This window comes from Rhinatrema bivittatum, chromosome 5 (genome assembly GCF_901001135.1).
Source record: "Rhinatrema bivittatum chromosome 5, aRhiBiv1.1, whole genome shotgun sequence".
NCBI classification, from domain to species: Eukaryota; Metazoa; Chordata; class Amphibia; order Gymnophiona; family Rhinatrematidae; genus Rhinatrema; species Rhinatrema bivittatum.
Genome location: NC_042619.1, coordinates 272,268,359 through 272,289,064, shown reverse-complemented (window position 1 = coordinate 272,289,064; position 20,706 = coordinate 272,268,359). Strand labels below are relative to the sequence as shown.

General features: G+C 45.4%; 1 long non-coding RNA gene across 1 annotated transcript; it reads left to right on the top strand.

Annotated features, from left to right (window-relative positions):
* The first annotated feature begins 504 nt into the window (after positions 1-504).
* Positions 505-20,069, top strand: LOC115092761. The gene is made up of 3 exons (XR_003857066.1): positions 505-592; positions 2,707-2,815; positions 20,008-20,069. It is a non-coding gene; the product is annotated as an uncharacterized LOC115092761 (long non-coding RNA).
* Positions 20,070-20,706: the final 637 nt, after the last annotated feature.

The following is a 20,706-nucleotide window of genomic DNA, read 5'->3' as shown; positions in this document are numbered from 1 at the left end:
GTGGAGAAGGGCACAGATAAACGCACCTCGCCTGACAATCAGGATGTCACCGGAGGGGGGGGGGGGGCGGCTAGAACGAGATAGGAGAGGAAAGGTAATGAGGAGCTGCACGGTGAAGGGCCCTCTGCAAAAGTATTTGAAACATGTTGTGTTCAGAACCGAACTCGAGACAGCAGGTTATCCATCACGGGCGTGCTTATGCATTTGACATTAACTTGCAATACATTTAAGTAGGGCTTTCAGAGATTGTTTCAGTACTCCCCTCCTCGTGGTATTTCGGACGCTGCAGGGCGGGGAGTGAGACTGCCGCTCGTGGCCTGGCACAAATCATTAAACCTTAAGCAAGTTCATTAAGTGGCTCCACGCTTGCAGATTATGTGAGGGAACAGCTGGGCGCTGGGTTGCACGGCCATGCTCATTTGCATACTGACGCAAAGTGGTTGAGTCATTGTTCTAGCGATTACTCTGCCTGCGGGAGGCAGATAAAAGCCAGCCCTTTAGGGTGGGGATCAAATGCTCTAAGTGCAATGAAGGACGCAGCATGGGGAGCAAGAAATAACAGAGCGGCGTCCAAAAAGCATGAACAAAAAAGGTTCCTTTTTTTTTTTTCACGTCGCTGATGAGATTAAAGTGTTTGCATCGTTAAGGAGATTAGCACCTATTAAATCTTGTATAAAAAAAACTGATACAGATTTAATAGGTAATTTAAAGACTCCGTGTTAACAAAGCAAAATTTAGATAATCCAATTGGCAGGTAAATAATAATTAAGATTTTCTTTCTCCCCTTCTGATTTCTGTTTGCTTTCTGGGGAAAAAATAATGTTAAGGATATGCACAGAAGGTTTTGAAACAGTGGCGTAGCCAGAATTGATTTTTTGGGTGGGCACAAGGTTAACATGGGTGGGCTGTAGGCATGCAGGTCTACTAGTTGTTTTTTTACTGATAAATAATGCCAAATTATGCAGCATAGCATTCACATCTACGCCTAAGTATGAGGTTTACTTAATGATACAAACATAATTCACGGTGATTTGTGGTACTTTAGCCTTCTTATTATTACGATTTTATACACGGCTCCTACCTGTCCATAAATTTTGAGAGAGCGGTTGTGTTGCTTATATTTAAATTGCTAACATCTCAAAATATACATATATATTTTTACCTTTGTTGTCTGATCTTTGTATTTTTCTAATCAGTTGGTCCTGGTCTCTTTTTCCCATTTTTTCCCTTATAGCTCATTTCCTAATTCCTTTTCAGTGTCTTTCTTCTATTACTGTCTTCTTCCCTTCCACGCACACACACACATACACGCTTTCTCTCACAGACTCCCTCTCACACACTCAAGCTCTCACTCTCATATGCTCCCCCCCACAAGCTCACATTCAAGTTCTCACTTTCTCACCCCTCCCCAGGCTTATATTCTTATGCACACACAGACTCACATCCAGGCACCCATTCTCACCCTCACACATAAACCCAGACTCCCATTCTCACCCACAAACCCATGCTCCCAGTCTCACCCACACATATTCAAGCTCCCATTCTCATCCATACATATACACATTTAAGGTTGTAAACCGTTTTGAGTAATTCTTTTGAATTGTAAAAGCGGTATATAAACATTTTTAAATAAATAAATAAATAAATAAATAAATAAATATTCTCACCCACACATACACACATTCAAGCACCCATTCTTATCCACATATTCAAGCTTCCATTCTCACCCACCCACACAAACCCAGGCTCTCATTCTCACCCATATATACACACATTCAAGCTCCCATTCACCCACATATTCAAGCTTCCATTCTCACCCACATACACACCCAGGCTCCAGTTTTCACCCACACACACTCCCATTCTCATCCACACATACACATTCAAGCACGTGCACAGCTTCCGCTTCCTCCCCCCAATGCAGGAAGATCAGCTGCCTCTCCTGCTGCCACCCGTTCTCCTGCTATCTTCGGGTCAAACGGCCCGCCGAACTTCCTGTTTGGGGGAGCGGAAGCGCTGCGCAGAGCTTCCGCTTTCTCCCCAAAGCAGGAAGATCAGCTGCCTCTCCTGCTGCCACCGGACTCCTGCTATCTTCGGGCGTCGGGCGGTATGGCCCGCCGACCTTCCTGTCGGGGGGGGGAGCGGAAGTGCAGCACACAACGTCCGCTTCCTCCCTCCCCCCCCCAAGCAGGAAGATCGGCGGGCCATAGGGCCCGACGCCCGAAGAAGATAGCAGGAGGCCGGTGGCAGCAGGAGAGGCAGCTGATCTTCCTGCATTGGGGGGAGGAAGCAGAAGCTGTGCGTAGCGCTTCCGCTCCCCCAAACAGGAAGTTCGGCGGGCCGTTTGACCCGAAGATAGCAGGAGAACGGGTGGCAGCAGGAGAGGCAGCTGATCTTCCTGCATTGGGGGGAGGAAGCGGAAGCTGCGCGCGCGCGCGCTTCCGCTCCCCCCCCCCGAACAGGAAGACCGGTTGGCCATACGGCCGCAGCAGCGCTTCCCCACGTGTGCCGTGATGGCGCGCGAGGCGTGGGTTCTCTTGTTCGCTGTCGCGGGGATGGGATCCCGCGACAGCCTTGCAGTTCCGGTGCTAGTTGGGTGGGCCTGGGTCTAAGTTGGGTGGGCACCTGCCCACCCAGGCCCACCCGTGGCTACGCCACTGTTTTGAAAGCTCATTTTACTGAGCCACTGTCTCCATTCTGATCTAGGTAAATAACAAGATTGATCCTAAAGATGTACAGTATGGACATGATATGAACATTAGAAAAGAATTGTGAAATAATTGATTAAAGAGACGGATGAGGCCATAAATGAAATGTAAGTAAACAGGAGCATGAAGTTGTAAGAATGGAGACATAGCCTAGTGGTTAAAGCAATAGACTGCAAACCAGGGAAGCTAGCTAGGCTTCTCCAACTGTTGCTCCCTGTGACCTTTGGAAAGACACTTCATCCTCCATTGCCTCAGGTACAAACTTAAGGCCTGAGTTACTAAGATTTTTTCCTCATAAACACAGAATGGGGGGAAAAAAAAGCTTTAGTTATTGAGGTTTTTAGAGTGTAAGCCTCCTGAGACAGGGAAATATCTACTGTATCTGTGTATCCCCACCCAGGGGTGTGGCCAGTGTAGTGATGTCTTTCCCCTCTGAATAGATTTCTGAGGGGAGCTGCCCTGTAAATCAACAAACACACTGAATTAAAACAACACTTCTTTTATTGTTACAGGAATCAGGACTGCGTTTAGAAGCTGCACTATAAAGCTTAAACACCTCTACAAGTGCAAATATCCATAATCAGTATGAACAGTTTTATAATAACAATAACGGATATTGTAAGTCTTTGTATTTGCTGGTACTGAGGCCAGGTATTCCTTTAAATAATCAGAATTTATGAGTATATGGGCCCTGGGCCGAGGTGAGAGGTGGTATCGCCCACGGGGAGGAGCCCCGTGAGCCTCACCGTCGGGAGGTGAGGTCTCAGCTGAGGGTGCGCAGAGCAATAGGTGCTGGAGAGTGATAATGGAGAGACGAGGACAGAAGAGCTAGAGATGGTGACCCCAAGGGGTGGAGCCACGAGGCGTCAGCACAAGGAGCTGACGTCAGACTAGCCAAAATGTCTTAGAGTCTTTATTAAAGAAACAGAGTGACACTGCCCGTGGAGCGGGGAGTGAAGCAGAAAGTCACACAGCCACTGAGGTGCCACAGGTCTGTGCAGTGGGGTATACCCACAGAGGAGTCCTCCGTAAAGATGAACGTTGATGGTCCATAGAGCGGGGTACACCAATGAGGCTTCCTCGGTAGCGTTGGTATGGCAATGGTCTGCAGAGCGGGGTACATCGATGAGGCTTCCTCAGTAGTGGAGGTATGGCAATGGTTCGCCGAGCAGGGTACACCAATGAGGGTCTTCGGTAGCGTTGGTATGGCAATGGTTCGCCGAGCGGGGTACACCGATGAGGCTTCCTCAGTAGTGGAGGTATGGCAATGGTCTGCAGAGCGGGTTACTCACAGTAGCAGAGCGAAAGTTGCAGAGGAAGCCCCGGGGGACGAGGCAAGTAGCAGTCCAAGAGCAAGGCTCTCCGAAGAGAGGATAGCCAGAGACAAGATAGGGTCCCCGAGGAGCGGGTACCCGGAGTGTCTCTCATCCAGGAAGCAGGAGCTTCCTGGATGAGGTGCCACAGGTCTGTGCAGTGGGGTATACCCACAGAGGAGTCCTCCGTAAAGATGAACGTTGATGGTCCATAGAGCGGGGTACACCAATGAGGCTTCCTCGGTAGCGTTGGTATGGCAATGGTCTGCAGAGCGGGGTACATCGATGAGGGTCCTCGGTAGCGTTGGTATGGCAATGGTTCGCCGAGCAGGGTACACCAATGAGGGTCTTCGGTAGCGTTGGTATGGCAATGGTTCGCCGAGCGGGGTACACCGATGAGGCTTCCTCAGTAGTGGAGGTATGGCAATGGTCTGCAGAGCGGGTTACTCACAGTAGCAGAGCGAAAGTTGCAGAGGAAGCCCCGGGGGACGAGGCAAGTAGCAGTCCAAGAGCAACGCTCTCCGAAGAGAGGATAGCCAGAGACAAGATAGGATCCCCGAGGAGCGGGTACCCGGAGTGTCTCTCATCCAGGAAGCAGGAGCTGGAACGCAGGTCCAAAGTGAGTGGATTCAGCAAAGAGGGAACTCATTGCCAAATCGTAGGTAGGCAGGGCCATCCGGCTTAAATGTCCGTGAGCAATGACATCATCGGGGGGGGGGGGGGAGACGCCCCTGAGGTTCCTGTCATGACATGAGTAAGACTGGCCCGAGGGTGCGAATGCGCGCCTAAGGAACTCCCAGGGCAAGATGGCGGTCGGCAGCGTCCACGCCGTGCGGGAAAGCCTGGGAACTTGGGCGTGTAGGCCGGCCATAGCTGGCGGAGCCCGCCAGTCTCCCCAGAGGAGTCGAAGCAGGAAGGCATAAGGTGAGCAAGAGCGGTCGCAGCCATCTGCGACCGACGGGAGTAACAGTGAGCTCACTATCACTACACTAATCAAAGGGCCCAGTATTAATACACATTCACAAATACAATTGTTCCCCAGCCCTCCACAGGTGTGTGCTGCAATGCTTAATAGGGATGTGAATCGTTTTTTGACGATTTAAAACAATCATCAGATATATAGAAAGACATGAGTTAATGGAACATACTCAACATGGATTTACCCAAGGGAAGTCTTGCCTAACAAATCTGCTTCATTTTTTTGAAAGGGTTAATAAACATGTGGATAAAGGTGAACCGGTAGATGTAGTGTATTTGGATTTTCAGAAGGCGTTTGACAAAGTCCCTCATGAGAGGCTTCTACAAAAACTAAAAAGTCATGGGATAGGAGGCAATGTCCTTTCGTGGATTACAAACTGGTTAAAAGACAGGAAACAGAGAGTAGGATTAAATGGTCAATTTTCTCAGTGGAAAAGGGTAAACAGTGGAGTGCCTCAGGGATCTGTACTTGGACCGGTGCTTTTCAATATATATATAAATGATCTGGAAAGGAATACGACGAGTGAGGTTATCAAATTTGCAGATGATACAAAATTATTCCGATTAGTTAAATCACAAGCAGACTGTGATACATTGCAGGAGGACCTTGCAAGACTTGAAGATTGGGCATCCAAATGGCAGATTAAATTTAATGTGGACAAGTGCAAGGTGTTGCATATAGGGAAAAATAACCGTTGCTGTAGTTACACGATGTTAGGTTCCATATTAGGAGCTACCACCCAGGAAAAAGATCTAGGCATCATAGTGGATAATACTTTAAAATCGTCAGCTCAGTGTGCTGCAGCAGTCAAAAAAGCAAATAGAATGTTAGGAAGTATTAGGAAGGGAATGGTTAATAGAATGGAAAATGTCATAATGCCTCTATATCGCTCCATGGTGAGACCACACCTTGAATACTGTGTACAATTCTGGTCGCCGCATCTCAAAAAAGATATAGTTGCAATGGAGAAGGTACAGAGAAGGGCAACCAGAATGATAAAGGGGATGGAACAGCTTCCCTATGAGGAAAGGCTGAAGAGATTAGGGCTGTTCAGCTTGGAGAAGAGACGGCTGAAGGGGGATATGATAGAGGTCTTTAAGATCATGAGAGGTCTTGAACGAGTAGATGTGACTCTGTTATTTTCACTTTCGAATAATAGAAGGACTAGGGGGCATTCCATGAAGTTAGCAAGTAACACATTTAAGACTAATCGGAGAAAATTATTTTTCACTCAACGCACAATAAAGCTCTGGAATTTGTTGCCAGAGGATGTGGTTAGTGTAGTTAGTGTAGCTGGGTTCAAAAAAGGTTTGGATAAGTTCTTGGAGGAGAAGTCCATTAATGGCTATTAATCAATTTTACTTAGGGAATAGCCACTGCTATTAATTGCATCAGTAGCATGGGATCTTCTTAGTGTTTGGGTAATTGCCAGGTTCTTGTGGCCTGGTTTTGGCCTCTGTTGGAAACAGGATGCTGGGCTTGATGGACCCTTGGTCTGACCCAGCATGGCAATTTCTTATGTTCTTATGTTCTTATTTTAAATCGTCAAAAATCGTTAGAGCCGCGATACAATAGCAATTCCCCCGATTTATCGTCAAAAAATCATAAATCGGGGGAGGGGGCAGGGGGCAGGGCGGGAAAACCGGCACACCAAAACAACCCTAAAACCCACCCCGACCCTTTAAAACAAATCCCCCACCCTCCCGAACCCCCCCAAAATGTTTTAAATTAACTGGGGTCCAGTGGGGGGGGTCCCGGCGCGATCTCCCGCTCTCGAGCCACGGCTGCGTTAATAGAAATGGCGCCGGTGGCCCTTTGCCCTTACCATATGACAGGGCAAAGGTAGCGCTGGCGCCATTTTGGTTCCTGTCACCCGACGTCACGAGTGCAGGAGATCGCTCCCGGACCCCCGCTGGACCCCCAGGGACTTTTGGCCAGCTTGGGGGGACCTCCTGACCCTCACAAGACTTGCCAAAAGTCCAGCAGAGGTCCGGGAGCGACCTCCTGCACTCGGGCCGTATTGCCAATATTCAAAATGGCACCGGCGCTACCTTTGCCCGGACAATAAAAATTTTAAGATTTTGAATCGGAAACGGAACCGATCAGATTCCGGTTTCAATTCACATCTCTATTATCTACTGCTTTAAATGTGAGCCCACCAATCCTCCCACAAGAGAGGCATCCTACAGTTGCTACCATACAGTAAGCTTAGTCAAGTGGCAGATGCAATGCCAGCCACCTAAATAATTAAGGTAGCCAAAGTCCTGGCCAGTCAGTAGCTCTTGCAAGCAGCCTCACTACCTTCACTAATTCTGATCATGTCACATTCAGACACATAACAGTGCTGTAGAACATTGCAAAGAATCGTGACACTCAGATCTGAGTATCTGTCCTAACAAGGGATGCGCTTTTGTTGAAGTAAAAGGAAAACAAATACAATTTTATTCATTTTCCTTTGTTTTTTTTGGGGGTTTTTTTATTTGGACCCTGCCCTGCTAGGGAAAAAAAACGCCCGTGCTCTTCCTTATTGCCCCTAAAGCCTCCCCTGGAGCCATTTTTTACCCCATGAAGTCTTTAAAATCCATTTACATCCTCATGGGGCAAGATCCCAGGTTCATCTTGCCCTGCCGCAGCCCCACTATTTCAAATGGCACTGCCAGACCCAGGCTGACACCATTTTTTTTTTCATTATTTCATACAAAATGGCATTGGCTGAATCTGGCTGTGCGATTTTGTATGGAAAAAAGTAATAACGGCACCGGTCTTGATCTGCCAGTGCCATTTAAAATAGTGGCAGCAGCAGGGCAGAAGCAACCAAGGGTTGTTTATTTTATATTTCATTTCATTGTGTTTTAGTGTGTGCAGTTTTATAATAGCATACACTAAAACAAACCTCCCCCACACCAAAAATTTTAAAAAATGGGCTTACCATCTTCATCCCCCCATGCTGGACTTCCCTCCCCCATATTTTACCCCATAAAGGAGCAGGAGTGATCCACAGTCGCTTCTGTCCCACCCAGTCTTCCACAAGAATCTTGTGCTTTCGGCCACCCTTTTCAATGTTTATCTCACACCACTCTGTAAGCTTCTTGTGACCCTTGGAGTAAACTACAAAGGAGCTGATACGATATCAAGCGTGAAAAAATGTGCATCCACACTGGGTGCACGTTTTTTCAATGCATGCACATCTCCTTCTCCAGGGCGCCCGATGCAATAGGCAAATGAGCTGACACGCTAGGGATAAATTATGCGTTCCTAATGCATCCATGGCATCGAACGCCCAGGAGATGTGGTTGTGTGTGGGGTAGGAAATTGAGCGTCCATTTTCCTAACCTGTCTGCCGACAAAAATGTATTTTGTCATGCTGCTTCCTATGGTTCCTCTTACTTAGTATTGGGAAGACAGCTGCCGGAGGGAGTCAGGGGCAGTGGGCCTCAATGCTCTCGTATGTCCGTGGCCATCTGGAATCCTTCTGTATGTATTTCCTCCATGGCCCCTAATAGCGCGGGTTTTCAGGAGAATAGAGGCTCATCCAGGTTCTGTGGTGCTAGTTGTGCTGGAGTGGCTAAGCTGTCCATGGTTCGCAGATCTGGTTCATCTGGTGGTGGACGGGCCCCTACGTCTAGCCCACTTGCAGGGTCTGCTACATCAAGATCCCATATTATCGGATTAGGAGCATTGCTTCTGTCTCACGGCCTGGCTTTTGAGAGGTGATGATTGAGTTTGAAGGAGTATTCAGAATCTGTGATTGCTACCCTTCTTTAGGCTAGGTGTCTGGCTACTTTCCAGAATATGGAAAGTGTTTGAGACCTGGTGTGGACAACAGGGGTTGGATCATCTGATGGTTTCCGTGCTGCACATTTTGTCCTTTTTACAGCAGGGCCTGTCCAAAAGATTGGCTCATAGATCGCTTAGGGTCCAGTTTTCGGCCTTAGGTTGTCTCAGGGGTAAGGTTCAGGGCAAGGCTTTGGCTTCCCATCCGGATGTGGTGTGTTTTCTGAGGGGAGTTAAGCATCTCCATCCACCTCTTCGCAACGTGTGTCCAGAATGGAGTCACAATTTGGTGTTGTGGGTCCTCTGTGAGGATCCTTTTGAACCACTGGGTCGAGCATCTTTAAAAGTCATTACCTTGAAGACTGTCTTTTTGGTAGCCATTTGTTCAGCTAGGAGGATTTCGGAGTTGCAGATTCTTTCTTGCCAGGATCCGTTTCTCCAGATCTCGCCCTACCAGTTGTCTTTACGAACGTTGCCTTCATTCCTGCCTAAGGTGGTTTCTGCTTTTCATGTGAACCAGACGGTGGGGTTACCAGATTTCCCAGACTGGATGCAGATCCTTCCCTGGGCAGGGATTTCCATCTTTTAGATGTGCGGCACGCCTTGTTGTGCTACTTGAAGGTCACCAACTCCTTCTGTCGCTCTGATCATTTATTTGTGCTCTTCGGGGGCAACAAAAAGGGAGAGAAGGCGACTAAGGCCTCCTTAATTTGCTGGTTGAAAGACTATTTCTGCTGCCTATGTTTCCAAGGGCTGTGTTGTGCCGGTGGGGCTTAAGACTCATTCTATTCATGCTCAGGCGACATCAACTGGTGTCTCCTCAGGAGATATGTAGGGCCGCAGTTTGGTCATCGCTTCACACTTTCACTAAGCATTACCGTTTGGATGTGCGGGCCCCACAGGCAACTCCTTTTGGTGAGAGTGTGCTGAGAGCAGGTCTTTCGGGTTCCCGCCCAGTAAGGGGAGCTTTGGCACATCCCACTTGTCTGGACTGATCTGGGTATGTTCAGGAAAGGAAAATTGGATCTTGCCTGCTAATTTTTGTTCCTGTAATACCACAGATCAGTCCAGAGGCCCGCCCTTGGGTTCTATGCCGAAAGACTGCTTGTTCTGCTGCTGGGTCTGCGGGCTCATACAAGGAAAGGCTTTCAAAAAAAAATTTATTGAGATTGTTGACATGTTCTACAGTTGCAATGTTTATTTGTCTATCTAGTTCAAGGGTATCCATCCCAGGGGCTTAGTTTGCCTGGTTGTTAAGTTATCTTGGCTTGGGTACAGGTCAATACTGAGGGACTGCAGATGGCACTCTCAGATATGTGGCAGTGCCCAAAGTTTTGTTCTCTACCTCCATCTGCTGGTAGGGATGAATAAAACCCACTTGTCTGCTCTGATCTGTGGTATTACAGGAATGAAAATTAGCAGGTAAGAACCAATTTTCCTTTTTTTTGTCCCTCTGTTATCATCCAGGAAATCCACATTTGATTTTCTCTGTTTGCCATCAATTAAATGCTGGCTACTCTGTAATAAGTTATTGCTTAATGTCATTAAGATTGAACTGCTTACAAATGGCGTTGGCCTCATAATGTCTGTCGTCATCTTGAAGTTTGGTATCGGCGGGGCAGGAGTAACAGAAGATCACTCCTTCTCCTTTTTCACCCATGGATGGAATAAGCAACAGAGGAGAGGCTATGAAAGTGCAGGTTTTGTTTTTTTTTAGCAGGGGATGCTATGTGAAAATGAAATAGAAAGAAAGCAAACAAAATGTTGTTCTTTAAAGCACCTCCCTAATGAACAATAGCCCCTCTCATCCGAGAGGCAGACTAGGCAGGTGCCTACCGGCGGCCACCATAGTGGGCTTCAGTGGCTGCTCCTGTGTGGTCGCATCATCACAGGGTAAACAGTCCAGCTGGTGCACCATCCCAGAGGGATTGGGGGAAGCAGCCAGCTGTCCAGTACCTAAAGGCAGCAAGAGGTATAAATCTACCACTGCTTCTCATGCCCATGCTACATTGCTTCAAAGAAAAGTCACAGTGCTAATTCCATCTGTCTCACACAGTGTCAGGCCGATATAGTAAAGTTCGCGGGAGAGCGGGCGAGCGCCCAGGCCACTCTCCTGTGCGCGCAATTCACTAAAAGAAAATATTCAAATTAGGGCCCACGGTAAAAAGAGGCCTAGTGACACTAGCGTGACTCTCGCGCCTCTTTTTTGACAGGACCGGCGGCTGTCAGCGAGTTTGACAGCCGACGCTCAATTTTGTCGGCGTCGGTTCTCAAACCCGCTGACAGCCACGGGTTCGGAAACCGGACGCCGGCAAAATTGAGCGTCCGGTTTTCAACCCGCGAGCCGCGGGTCGATTTTAAATGTTTTGTTTTGGGGTTTTTTTTTAATTATTTTTTACTTTGGGACCTCCGACTTAATATCGCCATGATATTAAGTCGGAGGGTGTACAGAAAAGCAGTTTTTACTGCTTTTCTGTGCACTTTCCGGTGCCGGCAGAAATTAACGCCTACCTTTGGGTAGGCGCTAACTTCTGAAAGTAAAATGTGCAGCTTGGCTGCACATTTTACTTAGTGAATCGCGCGGGAATAACTAATAGGGCCATCAACATGCATTTGCATGTTGCGGGCGCTATTAGTTTCGGGGGGCGGGGGGGGGTTGGACGTGCATTTTTGACATGCTATTACCCCTTACTGAATAAGGGGTAAAGCTAGCGCGTCAAAAACGAGCGTCCAAACGCAGGTTGACAGTGCGCTGTACTGTATCAGCCTGACAGATAGGCCTGGGAGTTTCTTCCTTCTCTGTTGGCAATGGTGTCATGAGCCTTCATTTGCAACTTCCTCCAGAGCCCTTTGCAGAAACCAATATGCATGAACCCAGAGTCTAGCCACTAGGTGCTGTCATTGTGTTTTGGCCGAAACACAATGACAATGTGTTTCAGCTGTTAAACACAATGGGCTGTTAAACACAATGTTTAACAGCCCATTAGGGCTGTTAAACATTCAAATGTGTGCATGTGTGTCTGCATTTTGTACAAATATTCAGCCACTATCTGACCGAGCAATTGGCTAAGCTGGTTGAAAATCAGCACTTATCCAGCTAAGGACCCTATTTACTAAGCATTTTTCTCATAGACACAAAATGGAAGAAAATCTTTACTACTAAGTCAACCAGATATTTATCTCCTCCCTAGAACGTCCCACCCTGTCCCTCACTTATCCAGCTGTTTAGCCAGATAAGCAGTCGACTAAGTGGCAGCTGGTCAGCATGGCCGAATTTCCAGACAGCTAAGTCGAAACTTCCTGGCTAAGTAGCACTGAATCTCGACCCACAAATTATTATATGACTAATCTCCATGTGAATTACATTTCAGTCTTTTGCTTTCCCTTGCTACTACACTGAGTTTTCATATTTCATGTTCAAAAAAGGCAAAGAATCAACTTTTTCTTGGATTAACTTTCTACTGATTGAAGCATGCCCTTTAAGTTGTGGCAGTGCGTGCTGTGTCGGGCTGGCTCCACCCCTCCCCATCCTGTCTGTCTGGGCCGGTCAGGTCTACGCACAGCACAGAGGGCACTCCTCTCAGGGAGGGGAAGGTGGTTGCCCTTTCTGTGGCAGACCCTGACAACCAATACGTGGCTCTGAGGGGGGCACCTCAGAGGAGGCAACCTTCTGTTTGGTGAGGGTGTCCTCTGCCACCTGGCCATGCACCCAGAGAAGGAAGAGAGGTAGCAGCCAAGGGAAGAAAACAGGAGGTCAAAAAATAAATTAAGCACCCCGTGTTATGAACACAGGGCTAGTGGACCCTTGGGGCGGCCTGCAGGAGACTAGGAAAGGACTACTCTGGTCTCGACTGAACGGGCCGGGAGGCAGACTTCTGGCAGGCGGGTACAAGCGGTTTCACCCTGGAATCTGGTACTCCCCCAGAAGAAGCCCTTGGGAGTCCAGCCGCTGGGACTTAGGAGGTTCACCCTGGAAGTCGGAGCCCCTCCGGGAGGAGCCCGTAGGGGGCCGACCACTGGGACATAGGCGAGGCGGTCGATGGAGAGGGAGCAGGTGAGTATCTGGCTTGGCTGAGGCAGGCGAGGACCCGGCTTGGGCTGTAGACAGGCAGGAACCTGGCTTGGGCTGCAGGCAAGCTGGAACCCGTCTTGGGCTGTAGGCAGGCTGGAACCGGCAGGCAAGCAGGAACGGAGTAGCCAAGACGGTGGCTGACTCTGGGGCTCGAGGCAACGGGGAATCGAAGGAACCCTGTTGCAAGGCACTCATCGGGTGTCCGCAGTGGCCCTAAGTAGGCCGCGGTGTCTGACGTCAGACTCAGGGCAGAGCCACCCTCCGGCGGGAAACTGTCCAGAAAAGTGCGAGAGACTTGCGCGCGCGCGCGCCTAGGGACAGGCCCGCAATGGCGTCTCCCCCGCGGGGACGCCCAGATCTTGATTCTGCTTCATTCCCAGCCGGCAGGAACCCTTGAAGTAAGGACCGGGACGTGAGCTTCACGGACCGGACTGCAACACCCCGTTAAAATGTTTAATATTTTAAAAACAATAAGCACTGTTGACACACTCGTCGGAAAGTGAATAAACCTCCCCTGCTACAAGAAGAAAATAATCACCCTATAATATTTTGCATTTGTTCTAGCAAGATAAATTTCATGCTGGCAATATATCACATACACTTATCCTTGTTTATTTTTCATTGCCATTAATGAGTTCATCTCTGTAAAATAGAATAACTTTTCTCATATTGTACCATTGTCAGGCCAGGCTATTAAAGTACCGTCATTGTGTTTGGCTTCATCAATATTTCCTATCTTACAGTGCATCCGCTTTTCATGGACTCTCCCTACTGTGCACTGCTCTCTGGACAGAGACAGCTGCTTTATTCCTTTATGCCCTAGCCCCATCTAGTGCTAAAAATATTGTGAGAAATAGCTCACCGAGCTTTTTTCAGCTGTTAATTCTTGAGCTCAACGCTTCAGTCAAATGCAGAGCATTTAAAAATAAATTTTGATGAGAATTCCTGCAGAAAAAAATCAATGTATTTCACAGTGTGTGGCCTGCAATGTCTTTTGTTTTTTTTATGTGCATGGCCATCCATTAAAATACCTTGGTATTCTACAGAGAGATCTATGTATCTATTGTGGCACACTACCAAAAATCTGATTAGATGTCCCACAGACGTTTTTGACAAGCAATTATATATATATGCAGAGAGAGATAAAGATATATATAACAGGTATAACTGTGTAACTGAGGAAAGGGGAAGACTGGAATTATTCATAGGCAAGCCATTTATCTGGCTAAATTACCGAAGGGAGGCACATATTGTTCCACAGAGTCTGTCTACCCTCATCCTCCCTATATGTAAGCATGATCCCTCAGTAACTCAGGGTGCAACAATCGCATCACTGTAAAAATGTGGGTAACCCCATCTCCAGGTTCACTTCTAACACTTGGGCCGATACAGTAAAGTCCGTGGGAGAGCAGGCGAACACCCGCTCTCCCGGCGCGCGCACAGGCCACTCTCCTGTGCACGCGATTCTCTATTCAAATGAGGCCCGGCGGTAAAAACAGGCAAAAGGAGGCGCTAGGGACACTAGCGCGTCCCTAGCGCCTCCTTTTGGACCAGAGCGGCGGCTGTCAGCGGGTTTGACAGCTGATGCTCAATTTTGCCAGCATCGGTTCTCGAGCCTGCTGACAGCCACGGGCTCGGAAACTGGACGACGGCAAAATTGAGCTTCCGGTTTTCGAGCCGCAGGCCGACTTCAATTTGGTTTTTTTTTTTTACTTTTGGAAACTTTCGGGACCTCCGACTTAATATCGCCATGATATTAAGTCGAAGGGTGCACAGAAAAGCAGTTTTTACTGCTTTTCTGTGCACTTCCCCGGCGCCGGCAGAAATTAGCGCCTACCTTTGGGTAGGCGCTAATTTCTGAAAGCAAAATGTGCGGCTTGGCTGCACATTTTGTTTTCTAAATCGCGCGGGAATACCTAATAGGGTCATCAACATGCATTTGCATGTTGCGGGCGCTATTAGGTTCGGGGGGGTTGGACGCGCGTTTTTGGCCCCTTACTGAATAAGGGGTAACGCTAGCACGTCAAAAACACGCGTCCAATGGAGGGTTAACAGTGCGTTCGGCCGGAGCGCACTGTACTGTATCGGCCTGACTGATAGGGCCATAAGAGAATTTAAGTCTTCAGGGCTGGAAGCACTATCACAGACTCTCTTTCCCACAGGGTCTGGATTCTTTGTTGGTGGGAGGAAAAAGGTTTATCTTTCGGGGCCCAGAGTGACAGAGGTGACCTTTCTTTTATCTGAGAGAGGTACAATGAATTTTCCTCCACTGTGTGTGCTGCAAGTGCCAAATAATATGCTGGAGTCACTGGTTGAGTGACCAAACATAAAATACTTTACTGGTGAGGAAACAGGTGAAATATGGCACAATTAAATCAGTCCTCAGCACAACAGGAGCTCTTTAAACTATAGTCTTTTCCTTCTTACAGTCTCTCGCCCTATCTGTGCAAGTGTCTCCCATCTTGGAAAACCCCTAACCCTCCAGGGCTTGGCCAGGTGAGGTTCCCCAAGTGGCTAGGGTATCCTTTGTTGGGACAGGAAAAAGCTCTCCAAACTGGCAAAACACACTTTCTGCACAGAGAAAGCCCTCTCTCCCCAGGGGCTGAAGACTCCAAGTGGGGGTCCTCAGTGGGTGTTCAGAAGTTATTCATAGTTAGTTGTCTCTTTCTAGTTCTCACCATATTTTCTTTTGTATCAGAAGGATTCCCTCAGGAATCTACCTGTGCTTCTTCACAGCAGAAATCTTCCGCCTGGAATCATTTTCCCCCGAAGAGACTCCAAAAAACATTGAAAAGTCCTTGAAACAGGTCCCCACCATACCCTTGGTCCCTGCAGAAGTTGCAGAGGGGCAGGTCTTCCTTACCCCGGGGCCTCCAGGGCCAGGGTTCCTCATGACCTGAACCCAGGCAACACCCAGGGGTCTCTCAAGGCTTCTTACCACAAACAAGGCATAAAAACCTGGTAAAACAACCAGGAGGTAAGTCCAACCAGCCAGTTAGTGGACTGGTAGTGCAGCCTCCTGAACTTACTCAGGATCCCCAGGCAAGGTTTGCCTGGATCTTCCAAGCTGGTCCAAAAACCAACTCAGAAAAAGAATACTCCTGACTGCCATCTAACTCCAAGTCAAAGCACTGCCTCCAGTCTCTCAGTAGAGAGCTGCTTTTATCACATCCCAGCTCCCTCAAAAGGAGGGGCTGTGCATGAATGGTACCTCCCCCTCATTACCAACCTATACTGCGCTAGCTAAAAGGAGTTATCTTGTGCTCTTTCATGTGTAAATGTTTCCCTGTAGGGAACCACCACTAGAGATTATGAGACCCCCTGCACAGGCATACCCCCCGTTTCCTCTTGTGCTGTATGCCTGCAGGCAATCCTCCTCCTTCTGAGCAGCTATAGAACCTATGAGGATCACCACATCTAGGAGCTGCATGCTGCTCCTGAAGAATATGTCTGATTAAGATAACCAAGAATACCCAGACTCCTCTGCTGTACTGGCCTGTCAGAGGTGAATGAACTTTGAGAGACTTTCTGACTATCATAGATTCAAAGGATGCAGAAGATTTGGGAAACTTGTAAGCTCTGCAAAGCCTATAATTACAGGCCAGGAAGGCATCAATGACAACATTTGCTTTACAATGCAGAGAAACTGAGTCTTGGATGCAAGCTTTTATCTTGCAGATGCATGGTGTCAAGAACAGAAACCAATGTGAAAAGGAGATCCTATGAGGTGATAGTTTTGAATGAATCCGGGTGCCAAGAAGTGGAATCCAAGTCTAGCTCTATTCAAAACCCAGACTGCGAGTTGTTTACAATAAACAAAGAAGAACAACAGAAGACAAGAAGAGAATACTTGCATTAAAGCCAGAGTGATACAGGAACTGGTATCATGGGAGGATGGGATCAGGAAAGATTAAGTAAATGAATGATTTTTACAATTGAATGGAGCATGACCTCACAAGCATTTCCTATACATGATAGATTGTCAGAACTACTGCATAGGGTATTTTCTTGTAAGGAAATCTTTGAGCAGTTACGTCATTCATTCTGGAAGCTTCGAGAATGTTGTATTTTGATTATATAAGTCAGGGCAGGTCAGAGATTTACTGAGATGCTAGTTGGTATAGATAGAGGGCATATTGCATCTCCCAGAACACTTGTCTTTGAATTTCTTATAAACAGCTGAATAAATTATATTTTAAAATCTTTTTCTGAATCCAAGTGTTCTGATTTGCCCTGTCCGGTGTACACAAAATTATGTACATTTTGGCGACCGTGAAGGGACTTTAATAGCTGTTGTTATTAATTATTAATAAGCTGTAGTGTTATGGTTGGTGGACAACCTAGCACTAGGTTCTTGAAGGGTAAATTTGGCTTGCCGTTCAAAGATTGAGTTACCCAGGTAGACTGGAGGCTTATCCCGGAGAATTATGAGTTCAGAGCAGATGTGGAATGAAGTTGGATCCATTTTGTGAGTATGTAACAAGAAAAAAAAAAAAAAAAAGGAAAAATCTGTAAGTATCAATGTTTTTATTTTATTTTATTTTATTTGTTGTATAGTGTATATAGATTGTGTGTTACATCGGGGTTAGAATACTTTTTGCAAAATGTTCTTTAATATATGTTAGGGAGACAGGACATGAGTTGATGATTTAATTAAAATCAGATTGAACAGTTGAAAGAAAAAAAAAAAAACAGAGGGGTACCCAGCACTAGTCAGTCTGGGGTCTTTTGTCCTCAGACCGCATGGCTTGGGCTCAAGCAGTTTCACTTTCACTTTCACTTTACATCTGGGGAGCGGCTGAGTAGAGCGGTTGTAAGTGTGTAGATTCAGAAGGAGAAAGAGGGAATAAGATACAATTGGTAAGTTGAAAGTTTTATAATTAGTATGATAAGGAGTTTTTAGTTAGTGGATTTTTTACCAAAGTTTAGTTGTTAAACACAAACAAATGAGGTGCTTTTAAAACTAGAAACTGCATGGTTGGATATTATAGTTTACAGCTGTCTGTGATTAGAGGTACATAAATGTCTCCAGTTTATTTTAGTTTATGAGATTTATTTTTATCAGTTCATATTTACGTTTGCTTTGGAGTTAATGCGTGATTGCTGTTAGGGTATCATTAACCAGAGAAATGAAGTTTTTCAGTTTTATGGTGTTTTGCTTCTCCCCCCTCCCCCTCAAGGTACAGGGCTGAATGATGTAGCCATGGCTGGCCACAAGGACTCTTATGTTCACTGTAAACGTAGAAAAAGAATACCCAGCCCAGCAAGCTTCTTAGTTTTTGGTTTTATTTTCCACCATTAATGCAGAGATGCTCATATTTTGCATCTAAGTTTTTAGAATTGTGTGCTTAACGAGAGTTTATTGTGAAGGGTGTGTTATTTCATTTGGTAAGAACGAAAGCATGAACCTGTGTTTATTTAAAGCCATTCATAATTAGATTTGATGTATCATTGGAGAGGGATGTATTGTTTTTTCTTTGGTCAGGGGTATAGGCAGAGAGATAGAAAGGAAAACAATCTATAGATATACTACAAGAGAGCGACTCCATTTTAATGAAATGATCTGTTTAAGTGTTTTATCACTTAACAAACCTATTCATTGAGTGTAATAGTTGTTTGGCGGGAGAGGAGGTGAACCCCCCCCCTTAGGAATGTGTTTGAGAAGAAAGGAAAAAAAAAAAAAACACCTGGGAGTGAGTCACTTTTAAAATGGATTTTACAGTTCTGCTGAGAGGTTTGAGGTTTAAGTATGTTATAGGACTGAGTGCACAGGTGATAGAAGAGGGACTAATGGATTGATCTGTTTAATGTGAAAACAGAAATTTGTGTTGAAAGTATGGGGAAAGTGAATATTAGGGATGAGAGATGACGTAATGTTAAAGAGGGAAGAGATTTATGAATATGCAGAAGGCTGTGTGCTGGGAGATTTAGAATGTTTTGGGTAAAATAGAGAAAACATGTAAGTCAGTTGCATTTAATTGTGTGAAAATATGATTTATTTTAAATTAAAAACAGGTCAGAAATAAACGGACGGCATGCAGCAGTAAGGATGATAAATATTTCTCAGTTTTGATTATACCTCAGTAGCTGCTAACTTTTAGAAGAAAGGAAATGAATTAGGTTGCTTGTTTTGATGGGAGTTCAGGTATTGGACGTTTGTATTGTGGACGGTTTAGATGATATGTAAAGGAGTAAGATTGTGAGACGGTGAACAGCAGAGAGTTAAGTAGCAATGCCTATTATCTATTTATGTACCAGTAAGAAAAACTGTTGGTTAATGCATATTAGTCTGTGCCATCCTTTTATTTTGCAGACTTCCAGACTCCTAGTTGATATGTCTGTGCTTTTGGAAATGATTCGTATTTTTATTTAGGGTATTTACAGGATTTGGTAGTAAGAACTTTGTGGAACATATGCATATTGGATGGAAATAGAATGACTTCTAATTAAGTGCAAAGTTGTTTGTTTTAAGTTTTTCTTTTAGAAGGCGAGTTAGGAGTTTACAAGCATAGGAAAACAAAAAGGTTTTAGATTTGTAAAAGGAAGTAGCTCTTATCACAGGGGACAGCGCCTCCTAGGGGTGGACCATCATAGAAAGGAAAGTAGCTTTATGACTGCTTTTTGCTGAATTAAGGTATAACAGTAGTTTGACTTTTAAGGAACCTGTAATGTCATTTTTACATTTAATTTTAATCATATTAACTGTCTTATATTAGATTTCTTTCCAGGGTACAAAAACACAAAGCGCATCTGTCTCTGATCTATGGGAGATGAAGAATGCAGTTTATTCCAGTTTGATTCCTTTTTTCATTTTTAATAGATCTATTCTATTTTTAATCCTGAGTTTTTGTTTTCTTTTATGGATCGATCCAATTCTTTTATATTTTAAAATACGTTTTTCTTTTTGAGCTCAAAAGTTTGTCATGTCGTCTGTTCTATGTTACATGTGTACAAGGAGGAATGAATGAATGCATGCATTATGTGGTCAGTGTTGTGACATATATGTTTTAATGTACAGTCTGAGTATGTATGGTTGTGGTCTGGACCATTGCATGATGTTTTGAAATAATGTGGGGATTATTTGGCAACTTAAATATAGGGAGTACGTGACATAAAAGTATTTTCTTACTACTTAATCGGATTTGTTGCACTTTTATTTAGGTTTGACTTCATACACATGCATCTAATCTAAGGAGCTAAGAGATTCTGCCTTGACATCATCACTGAATCCTACTAAAAGAACTATATACGCACTTGGTCACAGACTTTCTTACATATTATATGGACTGCAAGGCTTACAATTTATACCTGATATTTGCTTTTTTCTATGTTTTGTGGGAATGACTTTATGCAGAATTTAGGTTCTTTCATTCTTTGTCAGCACTTAGGTGTTCAAGTTAATAATATTATTTGAAGTGATGCTGGTTTTAGTAGTTTGTATGTTCCAAGTTAAGTAATATTTTCCAGTCTTAGATTTTATAATACTTATATGCTGAATCAGTCAAATGTGTATGTACTAGGTTTTTCTATCTTTATCTATGGAAGCTGCTTTGATCACAGAGAGGGTGATGTGTTTCATTGTGATTCAAATATGATAATTCAGGGTTCAAGAGGGAGATCTTTTTATATTTCTCTTCCACACCAGCTTAAGTTATAAGCTATTTCTATTCTTTTGTTTTGCGCTTGCACTTAGGATAATCACTTTGCTGATCTTTAATATCTCAATATTCTATCTCTTATTCTAATGTTTTCGCTGAACCCTTCTTTGAATATCTTTTCATATGACACTATTTACTTGATTTTGCCCAATGACTGTTTCACTCTCTTTCACAAAGATTTCTTACTAGTGTAGCCTGTGAT